Here is a 23,017-nt window from a genome sequence, read left to right on the forward strand (position 1 = left end):
ATTTCCTTTTCCACTTTATACCCATTGTTGAGTTGAAGTTGTATCCAAGGATAATAATGGTGATAAATAGGTGAGTTGCAAAATCAGAACCAGACCCTAAGCCTCCCCCATCAACCTATTCATGTGTCCAAAATTTTGTTTGCTTGAGAACTTAAATCATCTTGAAGCTAAAAGCCAAGAGTTTCTATTCATGGTCAAGTCAGTCAACACTCCTGAAAGCACAGTGCTGAAAGAGATAACTCTATATCGACCTTATTTCCCTGAAGAAATTTTTTTTTCCAATAAATTATTGAATCCATCTTCTGTGGGGTTTTGTTTGTTTCTTTCTTTCTTTTTGTTTTTTGTCATTCCTAAAATTCTGGTAGTAAAATGGTACAAAGGACACCATAAGTAGAAGGAGTAAGGTTTATCTGTTCCAGTTTTTGTCTTCTGGCTTTCCAATGGTGTGACCCAGCTCTAGGGAATGCTCTCTTTTAATTTAATAAAAAGTAGTTGAACTGATAGCAGTTTGATATCTTTTCTCTTTCCTGTATTTAGGAAAAATATGTCAATTTATTAAAACTATTATTAAAAAAATGTGTCATTGCTCTTTTCTCATCCCTGCTATCCACACTAATCCAGCCCTCTCCACGAATGTGAGAGATTTTAAAGACAATGGCTAATAAACACCTGGTGTTACTCTGACAGAAAAAGAAAGATGGAGCATTTACTAGGTTATGGATTAGCCCAGGGCTGTGTCAGTTGCCTTTATTTACTGAATTTGGGTAATACACCAGACAGCTACCTTCAGTCATTTAGTTTTCCCAGTATTGGGGTATAAGGTCACTGACAAAGCCCAGAGCCTTGGAAGAGCTATTAAAATTTAATCCTTTTAACACAAGGCTTCCCATATTGACCTGCTGATGTGTTCAAAATTTCACCTGCTTGATAAATTAAATCACCTTGAAGCTAAAAGTCATGGATTTTTACTCATACTCAAGCCATTTGGCATTCTCGGCAAGACAGTGCTGAAAGGAATCACTCTAAATAGACAAATGTACCTTACTTTTTTTTTTTTTTTTTTTTTGAGAAATATTATTTCTTTTTAAGTCACTGATTCCATCCTCTAGAGTGGATTTTTTTTTTCCTTTCCATTCCTGATTTTCTGGTATTTAAAGGACAGCAACGACAGCTAAATAGAGGGGAAACTTTGACCTGTGATACCTAAATCCTCCCTTTTGTCTTCTGGCTCTCCCATGAGTATGATGTCACTTTAAATTTAATACAAAATAGATGAATTGATAGCAGCTTGATAATTTTTACTCTTTTCTTGTGTTTAGGAAAATGTGTCCATTTATTTAAAATATGTCCAAAATTATGTCAATGCCCTCTTCTCATTCCTTCTAGCTCCATGAATCCACCCCTCTCCACCAGTGTGAGCAACTTGAAAAATAATTGCTAATAAATATCTGTTTTTCTCTGATGGAAGAAAAAAGAAACTGTGCCTAGGGCTTCTGCATTGTCTTCTTTCATCAAATAGGGATAATATACCGCAGAGCTACCTTCACTTATTTACTTTTTCCAGGATTGTGGAATATGGACCCTCACATAGCCCAGAGCCTTTGAAGAACTCTTATATTCTTTTGCAAGACATAACCACATTTAGAGCAAAGGAAGGGTAGGACTTTTTGGCTACCACCTAAAAGCCAATTGAAGAAGAGGGTGCCTGTCTATTTAACTATGATAATATTACTACAAGAAAGATGTATCAAAATTCTGTTATTATCAAATATGGATTTCCGTGGTGGCTCAGACAGTAAAGAATCTGCCTGCAATGCAATCAGTTCATATACATATTTTTCAATTGTGCCCCAAACTTTACTAATCAAAATCATTAAAGTTTATTTACTAGGATAGGGAGTTATAACTCTTTAGCATTTTTTAATCTAAAATAGTATCTTTCCACACCACACTGAGTTTTTCAAGAATTCGGAACAGCTCAATTCTGAGTTTATGATTGCTATTATTCACTCTTCTCAAGTTATTCCTTTACTGTAGCAAGATTACTTCCTAACTCACCTTAATTAACATATTTGTATGATATACTGTTTTTTAAACTTTAATTTCCACTGATCACTCATTTTCATTACATCTTTATATTTACATATTTTTGGTGAAGTAACTCCCTTTTTACACTGTAACAACAACAACAACAACAAAAATCTATTGATTGTCCTGTTCTTCCTGTTAGATTATTTGTGGGGTCTTTTAATTTTGGATCCTGAGGACATGAATCAATTACAAACTCAGATGCACTGACCACATCACAAAGTTGTACAGTAGATACTTGCACACAAGCTGGCCCATAAAAATCTCATGAGGGCCAGGTTGTAGAGAATTCCAGCCTAACATTTTATGAGACTGTCTAAAATAAACCTGAACCACATAGTATGTGTCTCAGAGCTGTCAAAGTTCCCAAATTAGAAGTAAGCCAGACTAAGAAACTTTTTTAGTAAAAATTAAGTAAGCACTCTCTCAGGTAGAATGAAAAGAAATGACAGTCCTTCTACAGTAAAATGACAGTCTTGGAACACAGTTGTCATGTTGCAGTGAAAAGAAAAAAAGAGGAATGAATTTGTCTCTTTGTCTTTTTTGAGAACAAAGAAGATAAAGAGAACAGTGAGCAGGCCTGAACATTCCTAGTCTTTTTTTTTTTTTTTTTTTACTTTAACTGCTCTTTTTACTTTAACTCTGTGTCTGAACATTACTAGTCTTTTTTACTTTAACTCTGCCTGTCTGAAACTAAGTTTGCTTTTCTGCCTTCTAACTCTGAATGTCTGTAACTTTGCTTTTCTGCTCCTTAACTCTTCAGGAGCTATAATTGACATTTTTTCCTTTGACTTTATGCTAAATACATCCTGTATGGTGTTTATCCTTACATATCAGAAGGAAGTTACATATGAGTTACAGTAGTTACGTATCAGAAGGAAGGCTGCAGAGCCACTGAACTGCCAGACTCAATGACTGGGTTACTGACAGCAGCCTATGACTGTTTTTGAAGCAACGGAAGAGGAAGAAATCAAGATCCTACCACGTTTGTTCTTCACCCCCCACCCTTGATTATGAGCCCTTGCCTTATATAAGCCCCTACACTCCTCATGGAGGGTGGGGCACAGTTCTTGAGGCATGAGCTTACAGTGTACCCCTCTCCACTGGCTGAGAATTAAAGCCACATTTCTATTTCCTCCAAACTCTATGTCTGTATTTTTAATTTGGCTTCAGAGGGAGAGAAGGCCAAGACTTTGGCCAACAACAGTCAGCAGCTCAGGGGAGTGAGCAGTTTGATGTTGTAGAGATCTAACTTACATGCAATGTAGGATCAGGTCTACACTTTCATCAGCTCCTGCCCTGACCTGATCTTCACCCTCTCTCATTCTTCCCTTTGGCTCTGCATCATGTGACTGTAGTCCCCCTAGGTTTGAAATTCCTTCATTTCCTCTTATTATCTTATATCATCATTATCCATCAGGGAGCTCCATCTCTCAGAGGACCAGCAAAGCAAGTTTCAACATCTCATCTTCCTTAATATTTGCCATATCTATTGACTTGTGAAGTGATTCTGAATTTTAAAAATGAACTGCTTCCCAGGTGGCACTAGTGGTAAAGAACCCACCTGCCAGTGGAGGAGACATAAGAGAACTGGGTTCTATCCCTGGGTTGGGAAGATCCCCTGGAGGAGAGCATGGCAACTCACTTCAATATTCTTGCCTGGAGAACACCATGGACAGAGGAGCCTGGTGGACTATAGTCCATAGGGTTGCAAAAAGTTGGACACAAATGAAGCTACTTAGCATGCACAACCATTTATAAAAGGCAACCCTGAACCACTGTTCTCCTCTTACTTCCAGTTTCTTCTCTGCTCTCACTTATCTATAATACTTGGCATTCCCAGTGCAGATCCCTGCAATACAGGTAAGTGGGAGCTGAGACAAGATGAGACCTGTGACAAAGGTTTGACCTTGCATATTTCTGGGAAGGTGTACAAGGAATCTTGTCCTCAGAGAATACAGGAGCTCTGAGACCAGGGGAAGCCTGTCTTGGGAGGTTTCATGTTCACTAGTATGTATAGATTTTCCAATTATTTCCAGACCTATGAAAGGGGAGGGATGCTACCAAGATGGATTTATTCCTAGGGGACTAGATGGAGGAAAAGACAAGAGGTACAACAGGGGGGTTTTCACACCCTCTCTCTGACCACCCTCCCTTAGTTCTCTAGCTGTCTCCATACCTTGCAGACACAATGCTGCCTTTCCTGGTTCTCCCCAGACTGTCTTGGATACTGCTTTCCTGCCTGATGCTCCTGTCTCAGGTCCAAGGTGAGATTTCTCTGCCTCTGGCTCTGGGTTCCCAGTGTCTGCTCAGGGCTAAGATGAGGAGGAAAACTCCTATGCTTCCCCTAGTAATGGGATATCCCCACACAACATAACTGCCTGGATTCCTGAGTCATCACTCCTTCCTTCAGGATAACTAGTGGTGGGAGGCACCACAGTGGTTCAGTAACAGTGGGATGAAATGATTTCCATTTTCTAGGCAATGTATGTACACAGATGAAGGAGGAAAATATCGAGTGTCATTAATGAGATGAGTAGAAAAAGAATGATTGGAGAATCCAGTGTAGGAACAGTCAGCCCAGAGAAGAAGGGTTGGACTTTTGAACTAGATGGATGCATAAAAAGATAACAGATTCATCTCCCAATTAGTAGGTCCAGTATATGATTTAAAAAATAATCTTGGCAATGGTAAGAAGCAGTTAAGTGTTTGACATCACTGCCCCAAGCACTGACCTAATAGATATTCTCCGAGGTCACCAAACCCCTCTCTTCATTTCACTCATCCTTCTCATATATTTCTTCCTCCCCAGGGAAAGTTTCCCAAAATGAACTGCCCTCTAAATGGATCAGGTGTCCCAAAGGTTTCATGGCCTACAGGTCCTACTGCTATATTTTGTTTATTTTGTTTATTTCTCACCCCAAATCAGGCTTCCCTGGTGGCTCAGATGGTAAAGAATCCACCTGAAAACATGTATATTAAAATATGTGAAATAGATCACCAGTCCAGGTTTGATGCATGAGACAGGGCGCTCAGGGCCAGTGCACTGGGATGACCCTGAGGGATGGGAGGGGGAGGGAGGTGGGAGGGGGCTTCAGGATGGGGCATACATGTACACCCATGGCTGGTTCATGTCAATGTATGGCAAAAAAACACTACAATATTCTGAAGTAATTAGGCTCCAATTAAAAAAAAAAAAAAAAGCCCAGGAGAGCAGACCACTTGATTCTGGCCTTCTGACTAAGTGACCTGTCAGAAAATGAATGAGTGCTGTTTCAGGTGCTAGTTTCATGGAAGTCTGTTATAGCAGCAATAGAAACAGAATAATAAACAATAGAATTACCTTAAACCTGGTGCTCTGTGACAGCCTAGCATGGTGGGATGGGGTGGGTAGTAGAAGGCAGGTTCAAGAGGGAGAGGGCATATGTATATCTATGGCTGATTCATCTTTACATATGGCAGAAACCAACACAATAAGCAATTATCCTTCAATTTAAATAAGTTTAAAAGATAAAGGCTTTTTAAAAATTAGGTAAAATTCCCATTTATTCTCACATCTGATGCCATTTTAATATTCAAGTATAGCATATTTTTTTCAGTTTTTCATTGATTAAAAAAAAAAATCCACCTGCAATCCTGGAGACCTGGGTTTGATCACTGGATTGGGAAGATCCCCTGGAGGAGGGCCTGACAACCTACTCCAGTATTCTTGTCTGGAGAATCCCCATGTACAGAGGAACCTGGTGGGCTACAGTCCATGGGGCTGCAAAGAGTCAGACATGACTGAGCGACTAAGCACACAAACCTGGGGAGATGCTGACATGGGTCCTGGAATCCCCAGTTAGGGTTGATATGGAAAAGAAAATTAGAGACTGGGTTTTGGAGAGAGGAGTCCCATTCTTTAGAGTTTCTTGAGGATGAGAATGAGCAACTCACCTTTGGCAAACACACCCCTTCTCACCTACATGGGCCCAGCCCTTTCCCCAGTGGCATCTCAAACTAGCCCTCAGTCTCTTCCTTCTCAACACAGTTGGCCTGCCAGAGAGGCCCTCAGGACACCGTGTGTCTGTCCTAAGTGGGGTTGAGGGGTTATGCATGGTCTCCCTGGTCAAGTACAATTTGAAAATCCCATCATATGTCTGGATTGGGCTCCATGATCCCACAGAGATACACTTGCATCCTGCCTAATCTGTTGCCTGGCAAGATACTATGATCACTCAGTCCCCTCCCTGTCCCTCACATGTGCCTAGGAAATAACCTAGAGATCCCTGGAGCTCAGGGGATAATCGGAGTAATGTGAGAGCCTTGAGGGTGGCTAAAGAGCTGAGTTTTGTCTCAGCTAAAGTTAATCTGCATCTTCTCCACAATTCACAAGCACGCCTTGTAATTCAGTTCTTTGTGCTTTCCTGCGTCTCTATATGCTGTACTTGGTGAGTTCTAAATGAAGCTTTAGGATTGCTGAATTTGCCCCTTATAAAAGCAATATTTGGGGACACAGACATGGAGAACAGACTTATGAACATAGTGCGGGGTGGGGGGAAGACAGAAGAGGATGGGAGGTATGGAGAGAGTAACATGGAAACATACATTACCATGTGTAAAATAGATAGCCAATGGGAATTTGCCATATGACTCGGGGAACTCACACTAGTGCTCTGTAACAACCTAGAGGTGTGGATGAGGAGGGAGGTAGGAAGGAAGTTCAAGAGTGGGGGAACATATGTGTACCTATGGCTGACTCATGTTGGTGTTTGGCAGAAACCAATAGAATACTGTAAAGCAATTATCCTCCAATTAAAAGTAATTAATTAAATGCAATGTTATCTCAGATGTTCAAAGGGTAATCACAAATTACCCTGGCAACTGTGGGAGTGTGTCAAGAAGCACAAGTAAGAAACAGAGGAGTTCAATTCTGCCCAGACTTTTCCTTCCCCCTCCTCCCCCAGGGCATTTCTGAGCCTGACCATCAGAGAATCCTCTTGGGCTAGAAATGTAATATTGGCTTGTCTGCTCCCATGCCCTCTCATCTCTCCTTTCTTTCTGTCTTCTTCCCCTGGAGCTAGACCCTAGTGAAAAGGAGGAGAGAGCCTTTGAATCCTAGTCAGCACTTGGGATACCTCTCCATTGGATCCTCAAGCTCAACTAACCTCATTCACTTGAGCTCATATGTCTCTCTAGGATATTTTAAGTTAAGGTTATAATTGTTATATGAACTTACCCTATGCCAATTAGTTCAAGGATTATGTAAGATGGGAAGTAAGCAGCCTGAGTCTGGGCTACAGGTCATCGTGGACCAGGAAACCAGTGTGAAGACTCATCCCCACAGGGATATTCTCATATACCCACAACCTGACCACTTCATTCTGACTTTCCATATCTCTCAGTCTCATTTCAGGCTTTTGTATGTGTGTGTTCCATGGACTGAGGTCTTGGAGTATAGTAATCAATATCTTATTCCATACTTACTGACTTTATACTCTCATCTCATAAAAAGACTCTGAAGAAGAAATTTGTATGGGCAGAATCTAGGGGCGACCTCTGCCCGGTTTCAGTCTCCTTGGAAAATAACTGAATTTACATCCCCACCAGTGCATCGCTTTCCCACACAGTGTAGTGCCCATTTCTCATGATGGTGAGACATGACAGAATTAGTTTTGGCTCTCATGCTATTTAAAATGCACTTCTGAAATAATTTACTCTGAAGGATCATGAAGAATTAATTCTTTTTCTTTAATTTGCAATCCATTTAGGATCATGGCTTATAAAATGCAGGAACTGAAAGTAAGAGAAGGGAGGGTCAAGGCTGCCTCTTTTACACAGTAGCTAGTTTTTAAGAAAGTTCAGAATCATCTGATTAGTCAATAGATGAGCCAAAATCTTAAGAAAGGTGAGATCTTGAAACTTGTCTTGCTGGTCTTCTGAAAGACGAAACTTCCCTGATGGATAGTGATAATGTGATATAAGAAGAGGCAATGAAGGAATTTCAATTCTAGGAAATCTAGAGCCAAATGATGCTTCCTAAGGAAGAGTGATAGAGGGTTAAGGTAGAGTCAGAGCAGGAGCTGCGTAAAATTGTAGACTTGATTCTACAGTGCATATAGGTTAGATCTCTACTGCATTCAAGATGCTCACTCCTCTGGACCTTGTGAGACTCTCATTTCATTGTAGAAGAATTGTCACTTCCATTGCATTCTACCTGGAAGAGTGGGGATCCTGAGAAAATTCTTTAGTCAGGTTCATTTCTGAGTTGGCAATTTTGGCAAGTATGAGATACATACTATCTGGCTTATTTTGGTAGTCTGGGAATATATTAGTTTGAAATTCTCTACAGACCCTACTTCTCATGTAGTTTTTATAGGCCAACTTGTGTGTGATAGGTCAATGCAACTGAGCTTGTAATTGATTCATATCCTCAGAATCCAGATGTAAGTAGAACACACAAATAATACAATAGGATAGATAGGACAGAAAACAGATTCTTTTGTTACAAAGCAAAAAAGAAGTTGCTTCACAAAAAATATGTAAATGCAAAGCCATCATTATATTTAGAGACTAGTGAAAATAAAAGTTTAAATAACCAATATATTATGAAAATATGATAGGATGATTTGGGAAGTAATTTTGCTACAGTGAAATAATTGTTTTCAAAAAATTAAATAATAGGAGAGCTTTCCTAGTAGCTCAGTTAGTAAAGCATTTGCCTGCAATGCAGGAGACCTGGGTTCTATCCCTGGGTTGGGAAGATCCCCTGGAGAAGGAAATGGAAACCCACTCCAGTATTCTTGTCTGGAGAATCCCACGGACAGAGGAGCCTGGTGGGCTATAGTTCATGGGGTCGCAAAGAGTCAGACATGACTGAGTGACTAACACACACACACACACACAAATAATGGGAATCAGAAACTCAGAATGGACTATATTTCTTGAATTCCTGAGAAACACAATGTCAGGGGGAAAGATATCATTTAGTTTAAAAGACTCTGAAGAGATATAACAATCTATCCTAGTGAGTAAATTTTAATAGAGTATTGATTAATAAAGTATGCCTTTGGGGGACAACCCTGAAATATGAATATGAACTCATATTTTATAATGATAGAATTTTCATTTCTCTTCCTCGTGGTAATGGTGTCATAGTTAAATCAGAAGGCATCCTACCTTCCAACTTATTAAGGTGAGTGACTGAAAATGTCAACCTTTTCTTTGCTCTAAATATAGGTGTGTCTTGCAAAGGAATGAAAGAGCTTTTCCACAGCTCTGGGCTGTGTGTGTGATCATATTCCCTATCTTGGGAAAACTAAATGAATGAAGGTATTTCTGTAGTGTATTATCCCAATTTGATGAATGAAGGCAACTGAAGCAGCCCCAAGCTGATCCATACTCAAGAAGTGTATGAGTATGGCTTTCTGTCTTCTTCCATCTATCAGAGAAAAACCAGGTATTCATTAACCATTGTATTTCAAGTTACATTAGTGGAGAGGACTGGGTTTATGGGGTTAGGAGAAATGAGAATATGGTATTGCTGCATTTTTGACCTATTTTTCAAAAATTGACATATTTTTCCTAAATACAAAAAAAGATGAAAAATATCAAACTACTATCAATTTGACTATATGCAACTAAATTAAAAAGAATACCCAGAGCCAGAAGACAGACAGGGGAACAGGTAAACATTGTCCCCTCTAGGGAAGGTATCCTTTGTGTCATCTTACTACCTGAATTTCAGGAAGGACAAAAACAAAAATCAAATAAAAAAGCAAGCAGCCCTTCCCTCTAAAAACCAGAGAGGGATTCAATGATTTAATAAGAAAAACAACATTCCCTTTAGAAAATAAGGTCCATTTATAGTGATATCTCTCAGCACTGTGTTGCCAGGAGCGCTGAATGATTTGAACATGAGAGGAAATTCTTGGCTTTTAGATTCAAGAGGATTTAAGTTTTCAAGTAGATGGGATTTTGATCACATCAGCAGGTTGATGTGAGAAGCCTCAGGGTCTTTTCAGGGTTGGTTTGATTTTGAAACTCACCAGTTTATCACTCACCCCTACCATCTTTTGTACAGCTTTAACTTGATAATGGGTATAAAGTAAAAAAGAAAATGGACTGGAAGTTGATAAATTGGATTTTAATTTCTGCCATACCTCTTCTTAGCTGCATGTCTAAGCTGCCCCTCACTTTTTAAGAGAGACAGCCTACCAATGCCCTTTCCAGTCCAGGAAGGAGATTTGCAAACACTGGAAGTTATTGAAACCACATCCCCCCATCCGTGTTTTTCTAACTTTAGCTTTTTTATACTTCATTCCTATTTTCCACTACTCCCAGGATCCTTGCTGTGAGCTAAAACCTTGAACTCTTTTCCTGGTATCTGTTTTACATGCTTTCCTATTTGACTTAAATGATCTATAATGACACACTTAGCTCTAAAACTCTATAATACATGGCATAAACAAGAAGTGCTTGGAAAACAATTAAGCATTAACATTCTGAGTTACAGATCCAGTAAATATTCAATTGGGTTATGACTTGTCTAGTATCATCAGACTATAGCATAAATGACTCCACACTTGTTTGTTCACTTAAGCAGATTTAATACTCCACTAAAAGTCTTTTTTTGTTTGTTTGTTTTGTTGTGGACCATCTTTTAAAGTCTTTATTGAATTTGTAATAGTATTGCCTCTGCTTTTTATATTTTGTTTTTTTTTGGCTGCAGTATTCAAAGCACCATGCCTTTTGGGTCCATGCTTGACTACTGTGCTCCCAGCACTTGATTTCAGTGCATGTGTGCCTGGGGATCTGTGCTGGTGGCTTTGTGAACACAAGCCCTGAGGCACACCCAGGATGGTGGCCTGCATTTCCAAGGCTGAGAATGGGCCAATGGTAGCAATTCAATCAGCAGTACTTTGTGAGTTCACAGAATAGGTGACCAGTAACATCACAGATCACATTTTCAGTGGACAGCTCCTGCAGAAGAATACTAATACTCTCCCAGTGGAAGTGCTCCAGTCTGGCCTACCTCACACCAAAGCTCACAAATGGATATAGAGGCTTCTACTTCAACAACAGTGAGCAGACCATGCTCCCAACAGGGTTGTGACAACCACAGAGCAAAGAGAAGACCCTGCTCAACATCAAATCAGGCTCTGTCACCAAAATAACAATTACATGCTGTATATATGGGTTATGCCCAGTACACACTGAAGAAAGACATGGAGGCATCTATCTATCTATCTATATATATAAACAGCCCTTGTACCAAAAAAAAAAAATAGACTCAGGAAGACTCTACAGAGATGCTCCCACTTAAAAATAGCCCTTCAAGACCACAAGAGATAACTGTTGCACTTAAATTTATAGAGTCAGAGAAATATACATAAAATGAAGAAGCAGAGGAACTACTCCAAATTAAAACAAGAGAATTCTTCTGAAAGAATGAAGAGTGAAACAGACCACTCAAGTCCTCTAGGTCCTGAGATCCAAAAAGAGGTAATAAAAATAGTGAAGGAATTAAGGAAGGTAATCAATATAAAAGGAGATCACTATAAAAAAGTAACTAGAAACTTATAAAATAACAATTTAAAATTGGAAAACTCATTTGCTAAGACCAAGATGAGTTAAAGGCCATGAATAATAAACTATATAATGCAGAAGAATGAATAAGTGATCAGGAAAGTAAAACAATGAAAATCATCCAATCAGAATAGCAGACAGAAAGAAAAATGAAAAAAATGAAAGCAGTATATGAGACCTATAATATAATATAAAGTTACCAATCTACACATAATAGGGATTCCAAAAAGATGAAAAAGAGAAAAGGAGATTGAAAGTATATTTGAAGAAATTATGGATGAAAAATTCTCAAACCTAAAAAAGGAAATGGATATCCAGGTATAGGATGCACAGAGAATCCTAAACAATATAAGCATCATAGACATATATCAAAACATATTATATTTAAAGTAACAAAATTTAAAGATAAAGAGAGGTTTCTAGAGGTAGTAAAAGAAAAACAAATAATTAATTACAAGGGACCCCACATAACACTATCAGCTGATATCTCTACAAAATTATTGCATAAGTAAGTTGCAAGATATACTTAAAGCCTACAAAGGGAAAACCTGCAACCTAGGATACTCTATGTAGCTAGATTACCTTTTAGTATAGGAGAGAGAAAGGATTTCTCAGAAAAGCAAAAACTAAAATATTAAAGAAATATTAAATTTATCTTGAAATATTGAGAGATCTTTATAGAAAATAAGTAAAAATCTAGGAAAAGGGAATATCACAATTGTAAAGTAAATCACTTAACCCAGTATATATATTTTAAAAAATAAGATATATTTTGTGAAAGTGATGATAATAGCAATGAACTTCAAAAGGATACATATGAAGATATAAAAGAGAACATCAAAATCATAAAATATGGGGGAGGGGAGTAAGAAAATTTGGATTTTTTCTAATAATGTGTTTCAGTCTAAATGACTATGAGTCGAAAGCATGTAGACATAGTAATGGGTTAATATACTTGAAAAACAAGGAACTCACAATTCAAAAATGTATAATAGATTCACACACATAAAAAAGTAACACAAACATAAAACAAAAGAAAGCCATCAAACTACAAAAGGAAAAACAAACAAAAAAAAGGAACAAAGAGAAAATACAAAATCAACTGGAAAGCAAGGTTTAAAACAGAAATAAAATTATATTTAATGATAATTAACTTAAATGCCCGGAGAAGGCAATGGCACCCCACTCCAGTACTCTTGCCTGGAAAATCCCATGGATGGAGAACCCAGGTGGGCTGCAGTCCATGGGGTCACTAAGAGTCGGACACGACTGAGCAATTTCACTTTAACTTTTCACTTTCATGCATTGGAGAAGGAAATGGCAACCCACTCCAGTATTCTTGCCTGGAGAATCCCAGGGACGGGGGAGCCTGGTGGGCTGCCGTCTATGGGGTTGCACAGAGTCGGACACGACTGAAGCGACTTAGCAGCAGTAGCAGCAGCAACTTAAATGTCAATGGACTAAATGCTCCAATCAAAAGACATAGAGTGGCAGATTGGATAATAAAACAAGAGCCTACAATATGTTGCCTGTAAGAGAACCACTTTTGGGAAAATGATACATACAGATAGAAATTGAAGTGGTGGGAAAAATTTCATGAAAATAGAAGTGAGAGGAAAGCAAGGGTAGGAATGCTCAGGCAAAATAGACTTTAAAATAAATTTAAAAATATAAATAAGGACATTATATAGTGATAAAATGATAAGTACAAGAAGAGGATATTACAGTATAGAAGCACCTAAGTACATAAAATAAATACTAACAGACATAAAGTGAGAAACTAACGGGAATACAATGATAGTAGGAGAATTTAACACCCCACACACACTGATGGACAGATCTTTCAGACAGAAACTTATTAAGGCAACAGAGATCCTAAATGACAAAAATAGAAGTTAGATTTAATTAACATTTTCACGGTGTTAAATCCGAAAACACCGAGGATACACATTCTTTTCAAATTCACATGGAATGTTCTCTAGGATAGACCATAAACTAGAACACAAAACAATCCTTAACAAATTTAAAAGGATAGAAATTATTTCAAGCCTCTTTTCTGAACACAACAGAATGAAACTAGAAATCAATCACATGAAGAGAAATGAGAAAAAAAAAAAAAAATGATTGCCTTGAGACTAAACAACATGTCACTAAAAACCAAACAGCTCAACTATGATGTCAAAGAGGAAATTTAAAAATAATTGGAGAGAAAGGACAATAAAACATAATCACACCAAATCTATGGGATGCAGAAAAAACAGTTCTTAAGGGAGGTTACTGGTGATATAGGCCTCCCTCAAAAAACAACAAAAATCTCAAACGAGCAACCTAACCTACCATCTGAAAGTGAAAGTCACTCAGTCATGTCTGACTTCTTACGACCCCATGATTATACCGTCCATGGAGTTCTCCAGGCCAGAATAATGGCATGGGTAGCCTTTCCCTTCTCCAGGGGATCTTTGCAGCCCAGGGACTGAACCCAGGTCTCCTGCATTACTGGTGGATTCTTTACTGACTGAAAGAATGAGGGAAGCCCAACCTAATAAAATGGAAAAAAAAGAACAAGCAAAACATAAAGTAGACCAAAGGAAGGAAGTTATAAAGTTCAAAGATGAATAAATAAAAAAGAGAGTTAAAAAAATGAAACAAAAATCAAAAAGACCAAGCACTGGTTCTTTGAAAGGGTAAACAAAATCAACAAACCTCTGCCCAGTTTCACTATGAACAAATGAGAGAAAGAGAGAGAAACCAACTAAACAAAATAAGAAAAGAGGAGAAATAACAACCTATACTTTAGAAATAGAGAAAAAAAGAAAGAATTACCCACTGTAATACCAAACCCAGATAAAGACCAAAAATGGAAATTACAAGCCTATATCTTTCATAAATATATATGCAAAAACTCTCAGCAAAATATTAGCAAACCAAATCTAAGGACTCATTAAAAAAGATTGCACACAATGATCAAAATGAATTCATCCCAGGGTCACAAGAATATTTCAACACAGGCAAATCAAACAATGTGATGTACCACATCAACAAAGAAGGTGCCAAATACCACATGACCACTTCAATAGATGCAGAAAAGGCATTTGATAAAATTCAACATCCATTCATGACAAAAATTCTGAGCAAAGTAGGTATAGAGGGAGCATATCTCAACATAATAAAAGTTACTTATGATAAGCTCATAATCAAAATAATACTCAATGGTGAAAAGTGGAAAACTTTCCTTCTAAAATCTGGAAGAAGACAGGATTATAATTTCTATTGAAAGTAATATTAGACTTCATTCTATTGAATGTATTTTGGACATCCTAGAAACAGCAATTAGACAAGAAAAATAAATATAAGTTATTCAAATTGGAAGGGAAGAGATAAGATTGTCATTAAATGCAGATTACATACTCTATATAGAAAATAAAAAAGAAACTCCAGCCCAAAACTATTAGAGCTGATAAATGAATTCAGCAAGGTAGCAGCATACAAGATTAGCATACCAAAATCTGTTCATTTAATTACAGTAACAATGAAATATCAGAAAGAGTTACAAAAGAAACAAATTCTTGAATACAAATAAGAAACATACTTAGGAATAAACCTTACCAAGAAGGTGAAAGACTTGTAGGCTGAGAGCTATAAGAGAATGATAAAGGAAATTGAAGATGACTCAAAAGAAGTGGAAAGATGTTCCATACTCTTAGACTGGAAGAATTCATATTGTTAAAATGGTCAAACCACCCAAAGCAATCTACAAATTTAATGGGATACCTATCAAATTACCCATGACATTTTTTTACAGAATGGGAACACAAAATCTTTAAATGTATATGGAACCACAAAAGACCTTGAATTGACAAAACAATTCTGAGGAAGAAGAATAAGTCTGAGGCAGAGTCCTCCAAGCTTAAGATAACATTACAAAGCTCTAGCAGTCAAAACAATATAGTATTGGCCACACACACACATACACACAAAACATTTAGATCAAAGGGACAGAACAGAGAGCCCAGAAATAAACCCTCACACTATGGTCAATTAATCTTCAACAAAGAAGGCAAGAATATACAATGGAGAAAAAAGTCTCTTCAGTAAGTGGTGCTGGGAAAGCTGGACAACCTAGTGCAAATTTATGAGGATAGAACACTTCCTCACCTCATACACAAAAATAAATTCAAAATGGCTTAAAGAATTAAATATAAATATATGACATCATGAAACTCTTAGAAAAGAACTTAGGCAAAACATTCTCTGACATAAATCTTAGCAATGTTTTCTTAGGTCTGTCTTACATGGCAAGAAAAATAAAAGCAAAACCAAACAAATTGGACTTAATCAAACTTATAATCTTTTACACAAAAAGAATATCATCATCAAGATGAAAAAAACAGCCTATGTATTAGGAAAAATATTTGCAAATGATGCAACCTACAAGGGCTTAATTTCCAAAATACATGAACAGCTGAATAAACAAAAACCAAAGAACCCAATAAAAAATGGGCAGAAGATCTGAATAGATATTTCAGCAAAGAAGACATTCAGGTGGCCACAAGACACATGAGAAGATGCTCACCATTGCTAATTATCAGAGAAATGCAAATCAAAACTACAGTGAACTATCACCCACAACTAGTCAAAATGGCTATAAAGAGTCTACAAATAATAAATACTGGAGAGAGTGTGGAGAAATGGGAACCATCCTACGTTGTGGGAATATAAATTGGTGCAGCTTACTATGAAGAACAATATAGAGATTCCTTAAAAAACTAAAAATAGAGTTACCACATGACCTAGCAATCACACTTTGGGGCATATACCTGGAAAAAACAAAAATTCTAATATGAAAATATACATGCACACCAAAGTTAACTGCAGCACTATTTACAATAGCCAAGACATGGAAGCAACCTGTGTCCATCAAGGGTAGAATAAATAAGAAAGATGTGATACATATATACATGCTAAGTCACTTCAGTCATGTCTGACTCTTTGCAATGCTATGGACTGTAGACCCCAGGGTCCTCTGTCCATAGGGATTCTCCAGGCAAGAATACTGGAGTGTGTTACCATGCTCTCCTCCATAAATCTTCCCAACCCAGGGATTGAACCCATGACTTTTATGTCTCCTGCATTGGTAGAAGGGTTCTTTACCACTAGTACCACCACAGATAATATTCTACTGTATATGTAGTACAATAGTATTCATCCATATAGAAGAATGAAATACTGTCATTTGCAATAGACCAAGAGATTATCATATCAAGTGAAGTAAATTAAGCAGAGGAAGAAACATATGATATTACTTATATGTGGAAACTAAAGAAATACAGATCAATTTATTTTCAAAACATAAACAGTTCAGAGACAGAAAACACACTTATAGTGACCAAAAGAGAAAGAAGTAGAAGGATAAATTGGGGATTTATCAGATAAATATATATAATGATGATAAAAAGAAGGATTTACTGTTAGCACATAGAACTCGATTTAATATTTTACAGAAGAACTGTACAAAAAAGATCTTCACGACCCAGATAATCATGATGATGTGATCACTGACCTAGAGCCAGACATCCTGGAATGTGAAGTCAAGTGGGCCTTAGAAAGCATCGCTACCAACAAAGCTAGTGGAGGTGATGGCATTACAGTTGAGCTATTTCAAATCCTGAAAGATGATGCTGTGAAAGTGCTGCACTCAATATGCCAGCAAATTTGGAGAACTCAGCAGTGGCCACAGGACTGGAAAAGGTCAGTTTTCATTCCAATCCCAAAGAAAGGCAATGCCAAAGAATGCTCAAAAACTACCACACAATTGCACTCATCTCACACGTTAGTAAAGTAATGCTCAAAATTCTCTAAGCCAGGCTTCAGCAATACATGAACCGTAAACCTCCAGATGTTCAAACTGGTTTTAGAAAAGGCAGAGGAACCAGAGATCAAATTGCCTGCATCCGCTGGATCATCAAAAAAGCAAGAGAGTTCCAGAAAAACATCTATTTTCTGCTTTATTGACTATGCCAAAGCCTTTGACTGTGTGGATCATAATCAACTGTGGAAAATTCTTCAAGAGATGGGAATACCAGACCACCTGATCTGCCTCTTGAGAAATCTGTATGCAGGTCAGGAAGCAACAGTGAGAACTGGACATGGAACAACAGACTGGTTCCAAATAGGAAAAGGAGTACATCAAGGCTGTATATTGTCACCCTGCTTATTTAACTTCTATGCAGAGTACATCATGAGAAACGCTGGGCTGGAAGAAGCTCAAGCTGGAATCAAGATTGCTGGGAGAAATATCAATAACCTCACATATGCAGATGACACCACCCTTATGGCAGAAAGTGAAGAGGAACTAAAAAGCCTCTTGATGAAAGTGAAAGTGGAAAGTGAAAAAGTTGGCTTAAAGCTCAACATTCAGAAAATGAAGATCATGGCATCTGGTCCCATCACTTCATCGGAAATATATGGGGAAACAGTGGAAACAGTGTCAGACTTTATTTTTTGGGGCTCCAAAATCACTGCAGATGGTGACTGAAACCATGAAATTAAAAGATGCTTACTTCTTGGAAGGAAAGTTCTGACCAACCTAGATAGCATATTCAAAAGCAGAGACATTACTTTGCCAACAAAGGTCCATCTAGTCAAGGCTATGATTTTTCCTGTGGTCGTGTATGGATGTGAGAGTTGGACTGTGAAGAAAGCTAAGCACCGAAGAATTGATGCTTTTGAACTGTGGTGTTGGAGAAGACTCTTGAGAGTCCCTTGGACTGCAAGGAGATCCAACCAGTCCATTCTGAAGGAGATCAGACCTGGGATTTCTTTGGAAGGAATAATGCTAAAGCTGAAACTCCAGTACTTTGGCCACCTCATGCAAAGTGTTGACTCATTGAAAAAGACTCTGATGCTGGGAGGGATTGGGTGCAGGATGAGAAGGGGATGACAGAGGATGAGATGGCTGGCTGGCATCACTGACTCGATGGACATGAGTCTGAGTGAACTCTGGGAGTTGGTGATGGACAGGGAGGCCTGGCGTGTTGCACTTCATGGGGTCGCAAAGAGTCGGACAGGACTGAACAACTGAACTGAGCTGAACTGAATAAGCTCTAATGGAAAAGAATCTGAAGGTATACACATGAAACTAACACGTTGTAAATCAACTATGGTTATACAAAAATAAATAAACTAATTTTTTTTTCCTTAAAAAATGAAGGACAAAGAAGAGGCAGGGAAAAGGACTCCCTTTTTATTATGGAGAAACAGTGTTCTCACAAGCCCTTTGTAGACATAATCTTATATCTCACTGACCAAAGTTGAGTTGCAGCTCTAGTTTCTAGGAAAGGGATCAAAATTATCCTTTTGACCAAATTCCTTTTTAGCAATCAGGATTCATCTCCTAGTTCTGGATATACTGCCTTTCATGCAAAATTGGAGTTGTGTTGGCAGAATTTAAAAGAATAGCTGTTGTCAATCAATTAATATTGTCTACTGTACCTATAGGCATGCTTAAGTCCTGATATACTGATCACAGAGGGTATCTTGCAAAATACAGTCTTCACTGATGACCAGTTTGTGTCCTGAACCATGTCCTAAATCTTCTTCCCCTGGTAAATTCTCATGAAGTTTTCCATCTAGAAGTCTATAATAGAAGTAAGAGGCTGTTTCTTTCTTTCTTCCCCCTGTATCCATTATGTTCCATTGAACCCTCCATAACTCTGTGTCATTCAGGCTGTCCAAAGCTCTACTTCCCCTGACAGAGTTGATAAAAATGCCCTTTCCCCCTAATATTTATAATCTCTTATTTTCTTTTCCTAATATTCTATATTAGTTTGTGTGTAAAAGGTGGGGTGCTCCAATTCGTATATGAGAATTGTATGAGAAAGTGTATGAGAAACTTTGTGTCATATTCAGCGCCTGCTGCTGCTGCTGCTGCTAAGTTGCTTCAGTCGTGTCCGCCTCTGTGCGACCCCATAGATGGCAGCCCACCAGGATCCCCCGTCCCTGGGCTTCTCCAGGCAAGAACACTGGAGTGGGTTGTCATTTCCTTCTCCAATGCATGAAAGTGAAAAGTGAAAGTGAAGTTGTTCAGTCGTGTCTGACTTCGAGATCCCATGGACTGCAGCCTACAAGTCTCCTCCATCCATGGGACTCTCCATCCAGGCAAGAGTACTGGAGTGGGGTGCCATTGCCTTCTCCATTCAGTGCCTGAGTTCTCCACAATTTCCTCTTCCATATTTCATACCCTATTGGGTTGCTAAGAGCTTAAAGATGCCTTGACTGAGATAGGACCAAGGCTTCATTTGGGATGGCTTATGTACACATAAAGTTTAGGCTACTTGCATATAAGATGCTGACATGCATTACAACTTATTCAAGCAAAAGTGGATGTTTTTTGGAAGGATATGGGTTTCACTGGATTTGATTAATACTCTTTGACCCAGTCACTTTCCTTGCCTTTGAGATACAGGCAGAGTGATCAAACATGGTTAATGCCTTCGAGTTATTCCAAACCTTCACTCCAGGGACTCAAAAGATTGATTTTATTATTGGTAAACAAATTCATTTTCAGGAGGCTGATTTGTCCAGTTTAGGCCTGACTATTTACATCAGTCCAATCAACTCGGGGAAGGAATTTGAATCACTTGTATTATTTGGCAGCTGCACTGATCTCTTAAGAAAGAACTGTGGATGAAACTTATTTCTTAGAGAAGGGGGGCAGAATGGCACCCCAACAAAATTTTACTGCCGCAAACAAGACAATTTTCTCAGCCTCTCCTTCTGACTTTGGCTTGTTTTCAGATCTAGATTCCTTCCTTGGAAGTTACCCCATGTGCCATATCTGCTCTGATCTTAGACTGTCCTCCAGACTTGCAGGAGTTGTCCAGCTATTTGTTGTTACTAACTACTCATATTATGTAATGAATGCTCCTTTGCTTCCAGAATGATGTATTTAAAGTGTGCTGATTTTGATATCTGGCAGTCACTGGGGAGTCAAATAAGAAGAAAAAACCTTTCCCAGTTGTATCAGCACATTCCTACAGATGCCTGGGTCTCTGGTGGTGCCTCTATCATTGACTTTACCTTCCATTTAGAGTTAAGGAGACAAAATAATTTGATAGCAATAGCTGATGCACAGATCATCTCTTTAAGAGTCCTATAAATGAAGTGACTCTAATATCCTGGTATCCCTGAATGTAACTTGGTGATTCACCCCTTTTACTTTTAACAGAGTTCTCTCTCCATCTCCAAATCTCTTACCACCAAAACACATTTGTCTACTCTTTCCAAGTACTTTTCAGAGTGGACCTCCAGGCTGAGGACCTCCAGTGCACCCCAGCATCATCAGTCTGTACTATAATTTAGAGAATGGTTGGCACTTGAATTATTTATGAATTTCTTTTTCATGTCTAAAGCAGAATTCCCCACATCTCATTCCTTCAAATGCTCATTCACAAGCTAGTCCTAGATTTGTTTCATTTAGTTGTCTGTAAATATTTTGGAAATGCACTTTTCTTGATTAAGTTTAAGAAACACGGTTATGCAAAGTTAAGCAAGTTTCTTTATTGCAGGGTTTTTCTCAGACTGTGTGCAAATGCATGAAAATGAAGGAAAGTAATAGGGTTTGCAGTTCATCATACATTTGGTAATAGGTTTTTGTGGGCACTTTTGTGTATATTTCTACTTGGGAGAAATATCTAGTTAATAAATCACTAGGTTAATTCAGTTTTAATAATAGTTGAAAGCACCATTTTTCAAATTATGGCTTGCAACTTACTGGTGTCTGAAATTATTAAATCAATTTAGTGGAGTAATAGCATTTTTTTTCTGTACTCAAGGAGAATAGAGTAAAAAAAATCCACAGTATATTGCATAAACAGGGTAAATAGTGGTTTTTGAAATTTTAATTTTGTTTTTCAGCATACACATAATTGGAAAGTGTTGAAATTTAGCATATATTTCTTATTATAAATAGCAGCTAAATTTTTGAGTATCATCACTATTTTAAAGAGTAGGCTTTCATGTAGCTATGGTAGGATTAAGCAAACTACCACTAGGGGGAAAGTTGGCTCAGCACAGAGTTTAGTGCTGGGGAAAATTAGAAGCAGGAGCAGGCAGCTTCTAAATACAGAGTGGATCAGAAAAAGACATTAGAAGAAAAAAGTTTAACCTATTCCTGCATCCTCTAAGATTAAATGTCTGCTGTAGTTGCACATTGCTGGGGACAGAAAAAACACATCTTTCAAATAGAAATGCAGAGTGTGTTATAACACAGGGGTCAGAATTGGGTAGCTGAGCTGTACCTCTAAGCAAGTAGAGGGCAGGGGTATGTAGTGCAGAATGCTCTACACAGGGGTGAGTAAAAGAGAAACCTGGGATTCCAGGGCTCCTGATCCTTCAGAAGCAATGAGTCATGTGAATGCCCAGAGAGCCATTTGTCTTTCTCCACTCTTGGGCACTTAGAATAAGAGTGCCCAACTCTTATTATTCTAACATGGGACTTTCCCTTGGTGTGGGTCATGGTGAGAGGCAGGGTTACAGCTCCTAGTATGAAAGCAAAGGTTGCAGATCTGCCACCTCCCAATTCTCTGGAGACTAGAGCTCTGGGATGTGATGGAGGCATGACAATGGGATGCCCCAGCCAGGTAGTGGCAGAAAGAGAAGGAAGCAATTAGAGATCATTCCCAGTGGGTATGGAGCTGGGGGCCTTTCAGTGCTGGTGGTGAGGGTTCAGTGTGGCTCACGTAAGAAATACATGATCTTGCCTTTAGTTGCAAAACTTTCTTGGTTCCTTCCTGTTGTTCACACCTGGTGCTCAAGCCTCTCAGTGAAAATTTGACCCAGTGAAGAACCTTTATATTTTGTTTGATTTCACTTTTTAGGTTTTTAAGGTATACTTGAGGTGCAGTCAAGGGTATTGGTTTGATCCCTGGGTCAGGAAGTTCCCCTGTAGAAGGGAATGGAAACTCACTCCAGTATTCTTGCCTGGAAAATTCCATGGAAAGAGGAGCCTGGCAGGCTATAGTCCATAGGGTTGCAAAGAGTCGGACATGACTGAGCAACTAACTCAAAGATTCGTATTTAAAGCACATTTAAAAATTTCTATCTTGACATATAGATGCGCCAAAGAAATCATCAAAATAATCTCTAAAGTAAACAGAGCCATCACCATGAAAGTTTCTTCCCTCACCCCTGCTTCTCACTCTCAACTTCTTCAATTCTTGCAACCCAAGAAAACCACTGATCTGTTTTCTGACAGTATAGATACATTTAACTTACATTTTCTTGAATTGTATATAAGTGGAATAATCCGTGGTATGCTTTCCTCCCTGGTTTATTATACTAAACATTCTTATTTCGATATTCA

The sequence above is a fragment of the Bos indicus genome, chromosome 11 (assembly GCF_029378745.1).
Source record: "Bos indicus isolate NIAB-ARS_2022 breed Sahiwal x Tharparkar chromosome 11, NIAB-ARS_B.indTharparkar_mat_pri_1.0, whole genome shotgun sequence".
Classification (NCBI taxonomy): domain Eukaryota; kingdom Metazoa; phylum Chordata; class Mammalia; order Artiodactyla; family Bovidae; genus Bos; species Bos indicus.